The 11,752-nt window shown below is 43.5% G+C and overlaps 1 pseudogene; it reads left to right on the top strand.

The window, feature by feature from the left end:
- Positions 1-11,364: 11,364 nt before the first annotated feature.
- LOC126177869 (5S ribosomal RNA) lies at positions 11,365-11,481 on the top strand (annotated as a pseudogene).
- Positions 11,482-11,752: the final 271 nt, after the last annotated feature.

An 11,752-nucleotide genomic window follows, 5' to 3' on the forward strand; every position in this document is an offset into this window, starting at 1 on the left:
GCTGTTTTAATTCTTTTATGTCTATTTGAGCTACAGGGTTATTATAAGTTTTATGTAATGTATTTTCTTCACTATCTTCATTATACCATAAGCTATTGTAATATTAAACCACTTATCGTAAACGGAAAATTTACTCACATAATCCGAAGTAAACTTTTTAGCAATTAAAGAAACGTATTCGAAGTAATACAGCCGCATACTACTTGAATCACCGGTCGAAAGTAGGAAGTGACTAGACAGTGAACGGTAAAAGTACGCAGATAGCTGTAACAGTAGCCAGTGTTCCTTCGTTAGTCAGTTCAAATATATTTTTCCACCTCCCACCCTCCTGAGTATGTCTGAGAAAACGCAAAAACATTGTGTTACTAGCGTTTTGTTCACAAAACGATTCATTGAAATGACGGAAAAAATAATCAGAGTAGGAACAAATAGTCTGGGTTTCTTTACCAACATTCAGAGACAATGTCGTGAAAAGGCTTCATTATCCGTATTGAAACATATATCTTTTAACTCCTTGGTGTGGCTTCAGGGTGTGTACTTAGCCATGTTGCGTGGATGCTATACAAGAAATTTATGATGCTGTACCGCCCCTGCTCGCAATATGGGCAGTACGTCTTTATAACAGCTGTCTCACACATAAAACATTTTACGAGCGTCGTTAGATGAACGGCGGAGAGCACGAGGCGCAGGCTCGGCGCGTCGGTGGAGGCCGACACCGTTCTGGGAGTTTTCCAGGGCATGACGGGCAAACTTCTCCAGCCACGTGGGCGGATATCCTGCAGCAGAAGAGCAGGACCCAAGTTCCCGTAGCATTATCCTTATTTACGTCTCACATAGTTTTTCCAAAGCAAATCAGGCATGACAACTACCTGTTGGCTTGAAAGTCTCTTCGGGTTTGCTGCCGGATCCTAAAATCAACTTGACTCGATATTTCGGTGATCCAACTGTTCGCCATCTTCAGGTAAATGCTGCTTCTGCTGATGAGTCAAGTTGATTTTAGGATCCGGCAGCAAACCCGAAGAGACTTTCAAGACTTATTACGTCTGGAAAGCCTAGTTAATCATACCTGTTGGCTTTTGTCTCGGGTTCTTCGGCCGACGTTTGATGATTTTTCTGACGTTCCACCAGCACGAGTGGCTGGCATTGCCAAAGCTTCACCCTCCATTGGACTGTAGTCGAGCTCGCGGCTGCACACTGTACGTACCTGGTGCGCTAACGTCCAATGGCTTTTCCGTGGGCATTTTCGGTGCGGTTCTCCCCTTGTTACATGCAACAGTCGTTCGCTGCAGCACAGAAATCCAGGGACCGTTCCACCCTGAGGCTTTCTTCTATCTTGTTGAAGCTGTTCTCATGTTTGAGTATTCCTACAGCTTCTCTGAACAAACGGATGTGATAGCTCTACTCAAGAGCAAGAACTTCGGTGTTGGCGAATTTTACTATGTGGTCGGTCTCACACAGCGCATGCTCAGCCACGGCCGATTTCTCTACCAGCCCCAACCTGGAGTGCCGCTTATGTTCGGTGATCCTGGTGTTGATTTACCGTCCAGTCGTTCCAACACAGACTTTTTCGCATGTACATGGTGTGCTGTATATTCCCGCGATTCCAAGTGGCTCCCTTTTCTCCTTTGCCGATCTGAGACGCTCTTTCATGTTAATGATTTTACTTTTCTATAGAGCCACAGTTATGTTAAATTTTCTACTAGATATAACCGCCATTTCACTGTGCAATAGGTTTTATCTCACACTCTAGATTTCGGGCTCAGGCCATTATCAAGTGTTACAAGCTTTCGGCGAACATGCTCTTGGGAAAACACAGTGTTTCAAACGATTCAAAAAATTCAAAAGTGGTGATTTTGACGTAAGAAACAACGAGAGCGGGAAACCACCGAAAAAGTTCGAAGACAAGGAATTGCAGGCCTTATTGGATGAAGATGATACTCAAACTCAACAGCAGCTCGCGGAGCAGTTGAATGTGACGCAGAAAGCCGTTTCTTTTCGGTTGAAAGCTATGGGAAAGGTGCAGAAAGTGGGGAAATGGGTTCCGCATGAACTGAATAAAAGACAGCAAGCAAATCGATAGACAACTTGTGAAATGCTGCTCGCCAGATACAAAAGGAAGTCGTTTCTTCATCGAATAGTAACAGGTGACGAAAAATGTATATATTTTGAGAATCATAAACGTCGTAAATCATGGGTGAATCCAAGCAAGCCATCGACATCCTCTACAAGACCAAATCGCTTTGGAAAGAAGACAATGCTCAGTGTTTGGTGAAATCACAAGGGTGTTATCTACTATGAGCTGCTAAAACCTGGTGAAACAGTTAACACCCATACAACAGCAAATGATCGATTTAAATCGAGCATTACGTGAAAAACGACCGGAATATGGAAAAAGGCAACGCAAAGTTGTATTGCTCCATGATAACGCTCGATCACTCACAGTAAAACTGGTCAGGGAAACGATTGAGGCGTTTAGTTGGGAAGTACCAGGGCATGCGCCTTATTCTCCAGACTTGGCCCCGTCCGATTATCATCTGTTTGCGTCACTGGGACACTCTCTCGCTGAACAACGCTTCAATTCGTACGAAAATGGCTCGCTGACTACTTCGCTTCAAAAGAAGAATTGTTTTTTTGGCTTGGCATTCATAGGCTGCTGGAGAGGTGGGAGAAATGTATAAATAGCAATGGAAATTATTTTGAATAAAATATTGTTTGTCAGTTTCAAACAACAGACGTGTAATTATTGCAACCAAATTCCGGTATCATACTTCTAGACCTGGTAAAGCAGTTTTGTTGAAATAAATGAAAGAACATTTGTGTAAAATGCTATTTTACTGGCAATTAGCGTGACTCATTTGATATGGTTGTGGAAAAATAGATGACAAAGTCACAGGTTTTTAACTTTTGTACACTGTGTCTAAGCAATCACTGACATAAACATACGATCGTCTCCCTTATGTTTATGCCAGTAACTTATTAGAGACAGTGTAGCAAAGTTTGAAACCTGTGACTTGATGGTCTATTTTTCCACAACTGAGTCATGCTAATTGCCAGTAAATTAGCATTTTGCACAAGTGTTCTTGCATTTATTTCGACAAAATTGTTTTGACGATGATTTGGGTTCTACTCAAGTCTAATGATTTAGAATACTTGATGATGGCCTAAGACCGAAATCTAGATTGTGAAATAAAACTTGTTGTACAGTCAAATGGCAGTTATATCTGTAAGAAACTCTTTGATTTTCTTTGTTGGTTTATAAATAGTCTTTACGCCGTATTTGCGAAATACACTGCCAATTACGTCCGTCACTCTGCGAATGTATGACACCTGGCAGGGTCGCCATATGAAACGACCCCTTTTGAAGAATTGTATACGAGACTGTGCTTAACCTGACACACAATATTTTTAGCGCAACGCAAACTGACTTTGAAAAATCCCTACAAAAGAATAGCCCTGACTAACATTAACCTACACCTTTCACAAATCACTTACCTCACCAAAAATCTTCGTTACTCGAACTACTGCAAAACAGCGAGCGCCACTACTGCGAGCTAAATAAAAGATTCAAACTACGGAAGGCACTAACTACTGATAGGCATAGTTAGCAAATGAAAGATTTTAATAGAGAACAAACAATGTATTTACCTTAATAGTGTTGAAAAACCATAATATACATGTTCATGACATCCAGTCTTACAAATTTCCAAACTCCGCCATCTCTCTCCCCACATCCACCACTGCTGGCGGCTCACCTCCAACTGCGCAATGGTACGCGCTGTTCACATCCAGCTGCCGCAGCCCAACACTACAATGGCAGACAACAATGCAAACTAGCCACAGGCTGCACACAGCACAGCCAGTGATTTTCATACAGAGCGCTATGTAACGTTGCCAATAAGAAAACATAAACAGCCTACTTACACATTTCTCGTTCGGATGCGTCACTTCGCCAAGTGCTTGATTCTGTGACCTTATGTAACTGTTGCAGTACCCATTGCTCCTCAGAACGCTTTCCAGGTGTTGGTCCTCGCGTCTGAGCTGCCAAAACTAAACTCCACCGGAACAGGCCATGAAGGCCCAACGGCACCGACCGGCCGCCGTGTCAACCTCAGCCCACAGGCGTCACTGGATGCGGATGTGGAGGCCATGGTCAGCGCACAGGTCTCCCGAGACCGGAGTCGCCACTTTGAGTTGCTGCGGCTCACATATTCGTCTCGGTCGCGTTACAAGCATATTAATCACGCTTCTTTTCTGGCTCGGGTGGTGACTGGAGAGTTTGTGTAGATAGCGATCCGTGTGGGTCGATTTTCGGAACACGCTGTGTTCCATGTTTTCACCATTCCTCGTGACCAGCACATGTAGAAAGCCTGGCTGTTGGTCCTTTTCTACCTCCGTGGTAAATGTTGTGTTGGCATGGAGGCTGTTCAGGTGTCTTAGGAAGTCACAGACCTGTTCCTCACCATGGCTCCACACAATGAAGGCATCGTTGACATACCTCTACCACACCTTAGGTATACAAGGTGCCAAGTCTGGTGCCTATGATTCGAAATGTTCCATAAAGAAGTTAACCATTACTGTTCTTGTGGCTGAGTGGGTCTTCAGTCCGGACACTGCTTTGATGCAGCTCTCCAAGCTAGTCTAACTTTTGCAAGCCTCTTTATCTCTGCATAACTACTGCTGCCTACACCCATTTGAGCGTGCTGATAGTAATCAATCCTTTGTCTGCCTCTACAGTTTTTACTTCCCATAATTACCTCCACTCACTATTTCTTGATGCCTCAGGATGTATCCCGTCCGCCTGCACGTTCTTTTAGTGTCTCAGTTTCTTTTATCCCCAATTGCAATCAGTACATTCTCATCAGTTTCTTGATGCAATAATTTACCAACATCCGCATAAATTTGTAGAAGTATTTTATTTTATGATCTTCTACGTGCTGCTACCAGTTTCGGCATTACATTGATGCCATCTTCAGGCCTCACTCGTCATGGTATCAATGTAATGCCGAAACTGGAAGCAGCACACAGAAGTTCATAAAATAAAATAAACTTCTACAAATTTATACGGATGTTGGTAAATTATTGCATCAAGAAGTTCATGCCAGCCGTCGTCCCACGATCCATAATGGATCAACGATGATTTCTCATCATTGCCCGATCTACCCATGTAATCACTTTTCTATAATACCATATTACTTCTTGTGTTGTCTGAACTGTTTATTGTTGATATTTCATTTATAAGGCTACATGGCACGGAAATACTTTCAGAAACGACTTCCTAAAATATTTATATCCGATGCTAACAAATTCCTCTTTTTCTTCATAAAGGGTTTTCTTGCTACTGCCAGTCAACATTTTACACTGACAGGAAAAATTCGCAAAACCAAAAAATAAGTAATGTACAGCAATGAAATTTCGGGACTACATTTATCTAGGTAACATATTTAAATAGCCCGCCCGGTTGGCCGTGCTATCTAACGCACGCATTTCCAGGCGAGAAGGAGCGCCTGGTCCCCGGCACGAATCCACCTGGCGGATATGTGTCGAGGTCCGGTGAACTGGCCAGTCTGTGGTTGGTTTTTAGGTGGTTTTCCGTCTGCCTCGGCGAATGCGGGCTGGTTCCCCTTATTCCGCCTCAGTTACACTATGTCGGCGATTGCTGCGCAAACAAGTTCTCCACGTACGCTTACACCACCATTACTCTACCACGCAAACATAGGTGTTACACTCGTCTGGTGTGAGACGTTCCCTGGGGGGGTCCACCGGGGGTCTAACCGCAAAATAACCCTGGGTTCGGTGTGGGGCGGCGGAGGGGTGAAGTGGACTGCGGTAGTCGTCGTGGGGTTGTGGACCACTGCGGCTGAGGCGGGGACGAAGCCTCTCCGTCGTTTCTAGGTCCCCGGTTAACATACAATACAATACATACAACATATTTAAATACTAAAATTGTAAGATCACAGGCTAATGTAAGCGCGAGATAGGCCATTGCATATGTGAAATGCTGGTACGTTAATAACCAATGTAGCAGCCAGAATGTTGAACGCAAGCATGGAAGTGTGCATGCATTGTGGCGTACAGGTGACGAATGTAAGTTTGTGGCATAGGGTTCCATGTCTGTTGCTCTTGGTGGGTCAGTGCAGGGACGGTTAATGCTATTTGTGGATGATGCTTAAGTCGTCATCTGATGATATCCCTTATGTGCTCGATTATGTTGGTGGGTATTATACTGTGGGAAAAAACAGCTTGGAATGCTGTTAATGAATGGCAGCACAACACGGCGAATCACCACGTACAAATTTGAAGTCATATAACCACGAGAATGCTGCTGTTATACGAAATCGCACCCCAGACCATAACTGCAGGTGTAGATGAAGTGTGTCTAACACGTAGACAGGTTGGTTGCAAGCCATCAATTGGTCTTCTTCTAACCAATATACCGCCACCACTGGCACCGAGACAGAACCAGCTTTCATTAGAAAACGCAACAGTCCTCCATCCTGCCGTCCAAATGGCTCTCGCTTGACACGGCTGAAGTCGCAAATGGCGATGGTCTGGGGTCACAGGAATGCATGTTATAGGGCTTCTAACTCGTAGCAATCCTTTAAGTAACCGATTTATAACAGTTCATTGTGTCACAGTGGTACCGACTGCTGCTAAATCGCCGCTGAAGATGTAGAAATGATGCGCCAGAGCGATATGCCGGATACGATGGTCTTCCCTCTCGGTAGCGGCACCTGACCGTTCGGAGCCCGGTCTTCTTGCGGCCGTACATTCCTGCGACCACCGCCCGCCAGCAGACATGTACAGTGGTTACATTCCTGCCAAGTGTTTCTGCAGTATCCGGAATCTCGTAGTCCTATTGCAAGACGCCATTCAAACTCAGTGACGTGCTGATTATGTCGTGTTTGTCGCCTTAAAAGCGTTATTGAATACCATCAACTCCCCATGTCGAGTCTCAAAGATAACACTCAACGACTATTACAGCGTGTATTTGAGGCAAATCTTGTTTGCATCCTCATAGTGGCACTACTAGCGCCATTCTAACGCGACTGATGCGAAATTTGAATCATCTTCCGGATGCAGAAACATGCTTATCAACTTTCATTTTTCATCTACATCTACATCTACATGATTACTCTGCAATTTACATTTAAGTGCTTGGCAGAGGGTTCATCGAACCACAATCATACTATCTCTCTGCCATTCCACTCCCGAGCAGCGCGCGGGAAAAACGACCACCTAAACCTTTCTGTTCGAGCTCTGTTTTCTCTTATTTTATTTTGATGATCATTCCTACCTGTGTGGTTGGGCTCAACAGAATATTTTCGCATTCGGAACAGAAAGATGGTGACTGAAATTTCGTAAATAGATCTCGCCGCGACGAGAAACGTCTTTGCTTTAATGATTTCCATCCCAACTCGCGTATCATATCTGCCACACTCTCTCCCCTATTACGTGATAATACAAAACGAGCTGTCCTTTTTTGCACCCTTTCGATGTCCTCCGTCAATCCTACCCCTCCGTCAATCCCACCTGGTAAGGATCCCACACCGCGCAGCAATATTCTAACAGAGGACGAACGAGTGTAGTGTAAGCTGTCTCTTTAGTGAACTTGTTGCATATTCTAAGTGTCCAGCCAATGAAACGCAACCTTTGGCTCGCCTTTCCCACAATATTATCTATGTGGTCTTTCCAACTGAAGTTGTTCGTAATTTTAACACTCAGGTACTTAGTTGAATTGACAGCCTTGAGAATTGTATTATTTATCGAGTAATCGAATTCCAACGGATTTCTTTTGGAACTCATGTAGATCACCTCACACGTTTCGTTATTTAGCGTCAAGTGCCACCTGCCACACCATACAGCAATATTTTCTAAATCACTTTGCAACTGATACTGGTCTTCGGATGACCTTACTAGACGGTAAATTACAGCATCATCTGCGAACAACCTAAGAGAACTGCTCAGATTGTCACCCAGGTCATTTATAGAGATCAGGAACAGCAGAGCTCCCAGGACGCTTCCCTGGGGAACACCTGATGTCACTTCAGTTTTACTCGGTGATTTGCCATCTATTACCACATCGCACATCTGTTTCTTGGTGTTGCGTTTTTTTTTTTCTTCAGTGTATATGCTTTCTACTTCAGTACTCGACAGTCATTTTGCTTCTCAAATTCAAAACTCGACTACTACTTATATCGTCTCGTTTCCTAATCTATTCCTCTGTTCAGAATTACTTTGTGATTGTCATCTACGAGAGAAGTAGTGAAGTAAGGATCACAAGGAAAGTCTGGCACTCTTTAATCCAATCCCACGAAACCTGTAGCCGCGACAACATCCTACAGTTGCCAGATCTTCAGGCTCTTTTCACACTATATGCTTTTGACCGTACGGCAAAAAATCGAGCGATGAATATTCGAATGGGCAACAAGTTCATATTTTACGGTTTATACATGGTATTTTTGCGTCCATCCGTCTTTAAACTCAATTTATGATGTGTACTGTTTCGGTTATAATGAATCGTAAACATATTGTTGCATTGTGGTTATATAATTATCGTCGAAAGAGACAAAAACGCAGACGTCATGTTTGGGTGCATCGTATCAATGAAAGTAGGGCGGAAGTGGGCTTATTTTATAGCTTATTTGAGGATCCACGGAAGGATGGAAAGAGGTTTTTTCAATAATTATGGAATTCTCATTGCCTCATTTAAAGAATTGTATGTAAAACTCAAGAATACCCTTCAGCGCCAAAACACACAATTTAGGAATTATGTACAACCAACTGAGATGTTGGCGAGTACATTAAGGTAAATATAAATATATGCTTTGTTTGTGTATACTTGCCTTTACTGGAACAGTACTCTTGAAACAGGTTACTAAGATGTTGCATACTGGAAGCAAAAACAACACATATGGTCTCAGTATGCGTATATTGAACAACATAACGCTGAAAAATGAAATATATAGAAAGGAGAAAACACACAAATGTTTTATAATAATGACCTAATACATAAATAGTTGTAGCAAAATCAAGTCTGCAACTGAGAACCGAGCGACCGCTACGGTCGCAGGTTCGAATCCTGCCTCGGGCATGGATGTGAGTGATGTCCTTAGTTAGGTTTAAGTAGTTCTAAGTTCTAGGGGACTGATGACCTCAGATGTTAAGTCCCATAGTGCTCAGAGCCATTTTTTTGCAACTGATAATGTCACTGAAGTTACAGAAAGATTATTTACTCGTTTTCTGGATAGAAGAACTCCCTGAAATAACTTGATACCGGAGACGTTTAGTCTTCGTTATTTCCAATTCTAGATGGCTGAGATTGGTTAGGTATAGGCATTTCTTGAAGTAGGGGTGACTGCTGAAGTTGGTGAGGTATGGGTAGCCGGGAGTGAGTTTGAGGATTTTGACCATGTATGTTTAATTGTTCGCAGAAAAGAGGAGGTTGATTAGAAGTGTTGAGAAACTGTTTAGACTGAAACTGACCTGTGGGTGTATGGTGGAGAAAATGCGGTCGAGGATAACGGAAAATGGTGATTACGAAATTGACGTAGATGAGGATGCACTGCTTTCTATTAGTCTTCGTTGTCTCCTATGACATTCAAAACTCCCATTTGAAATTGTAAGAATTCTTCATCACCGGAGTTCTGCAGATGAGACATGAGACTTTGCAAGAAAGTCATTTTACTACAAGATTTCTGTCGTCCTAATTCTTTTAAATTCTCAGTTCAACCTCATCACATTTCTTACGTTTCTGAACTGGTAGTATACCCGCCGGTATTTTAGTCACTGGAGTAGAAACACTCAAAATATAGCGGAAACTTGCAATTGCAGCTCAGTGCATTCTCCCCCTTTATTTTGTTGTTGCCTGTCTGTTCCGTACTATACTCGTACGTGTTAAATTTTAGTTAAGAATCTCAGTTGATCAAAATACAGGGTGAATATTAATAAGACCGTCAAACTGCAGAGACGGATACCTGGCTGGAAATGGAGACAAAAAGTTTCTGTGAACATGTGTTCAGAAATGGATGGTGTGCTTCCAATGACAACATACCGTCCCGGAACACAGTACAGAGCTGCATCGCATCCACGTCACAACACATATTCAAAGTGGCCTCCAGGAGACTGTAGGTGACAGGGATAGTAGCGGTTGTCATACAGGGTACACATAATCTTGCTTAGGCTTACACTATGTTGGCGGGCCATTTTCGTGGAACTTGTACTAGGGTTCGTCCCCTTATCCTGTTGCACCCGGTCCTCCAAATCTGGTGTAAGCTCAGTCCGCCATGTCCCCGCACGTTCGTCTGTCTGAAAGGACCCGTTATCACACAAACGCCAAAAAGTGTTTAAAATGTCGTGTGATGTGGCTGGTGTCTTTGAGAGTACTTGTTTCGGTATAGCCGTGCTGCCTCTCGACCGTTTCCATCTGCCTGCCTGGCCGTAGACAAACACCATCTCGTTTTGTTCCCGACATACTGGGCCATTCTGCTGCCTACAGTACACTGCGTCAATCACACAGCCTGCAATAAACAAGGAACACACGGCACGTAATCAGGGGAACTGCTATTCGTCAGCGCTATCCACCATGGCAACGAAGCATTTCCAGACACATGTACATATGATCGTTTTCCTGACATGTAACTTCTGTAGTATGGGCACCACTGCTACATCCAAAAACTCTGGACCACACATTGATCCCTGCGGACAGCCTGTTGTTACTGTCTTCGTTATTTTCTTTCCTGAATATATTAAAGAAGCATGTCGCCTGTGGCAGTAATCTCTGAGGCAATTATACAGCGCTTCTGGACACTCCTAAGGCGACCAAAGAAAGACAGCCACCATAGGTTATCAAAAGCGCCAGTAATACCTACGCTAGAGCGTAAGTAGGATGACTATCTTCGCTAGCGAAATCGCCTTGTTAACTGCGTCTTCAGTTGACTTGCCTCTTCTAAACCCGTACTTGTGAGGGCTCATCCAGTGTAGTGTGATCTTGTAATCTTTGGATATTTAATTATCGGCTGTGCAGAGCAAGAAGATAGGTCGTGATCGCCTTTGGTGTTCTCGATAACAAGTGACGCATATTTTACCAGACCGTTAATGTACAACCAGACTGTCCTGTCATTATTGTAAATGCTTGCATTGTATTACACAATTTTGTTCTTGAAAGAGACAGATATAGCGATGTAAATACGGTGTCTATCATAGGTTTGGAAGAGTTACCACAAGACCAAACTATAAGAGGAGGAACAACCACAAAAAGTATTAGAAATGTTTTTTTGTAAATATTTCGTTTCTGACGTCGGACGTGTTACATGCCAAATGGCAAAAATATAAACTAAAAATAGCAATTGTAGCTATACTAAAATAGGCAACGGCCTTGCCGCAGTGGATACACCGGTTCCCGTGAGATCACCGAAGTTAAGCGCTGTCGGGCGTGGCCGGCACTTGAATGGGTGACCATCCAGCCGCCATGCGCTGTTGCCATTTTTCGGGGTGCACTCAGCCTCGTGATGCCAATTGAGGAGCTACTCGACCGAATAGTTATGGCTCCGGCAAAAGAAAACCATCATAACATCCGGGAAAGAGGTGTGCTGACCACACGCCTCTCCTATCCGCATCCTCAACTCAGGATGACACGGCGGTCGGATGGTCCCGATGGGCCACTTGTGGCCTGCAGACGGAGTGCTTTAAAACTAAAATAAGATTAAAAAGTGTTTTTGTACAGTAATTCTTTCTTTCAAAAATACACATACAG

The sequence above is a fragment of the Schistocerca cancellata genome, chromosome 3 (genome assembly GCF_023864275.1).
Source record: "Schistocerca cancellata isolate TAMUIC-IGC-003103 chromosome 3, iqSchCanc2.1, whole genome shotgun sequence".
NCBI classification, from domain to species: Eukaryota; Metazoa; Arthropoda; class Insecta; order Orthoptera; family Acrididae; genus Schistocerca; species Schistocerca cancellata.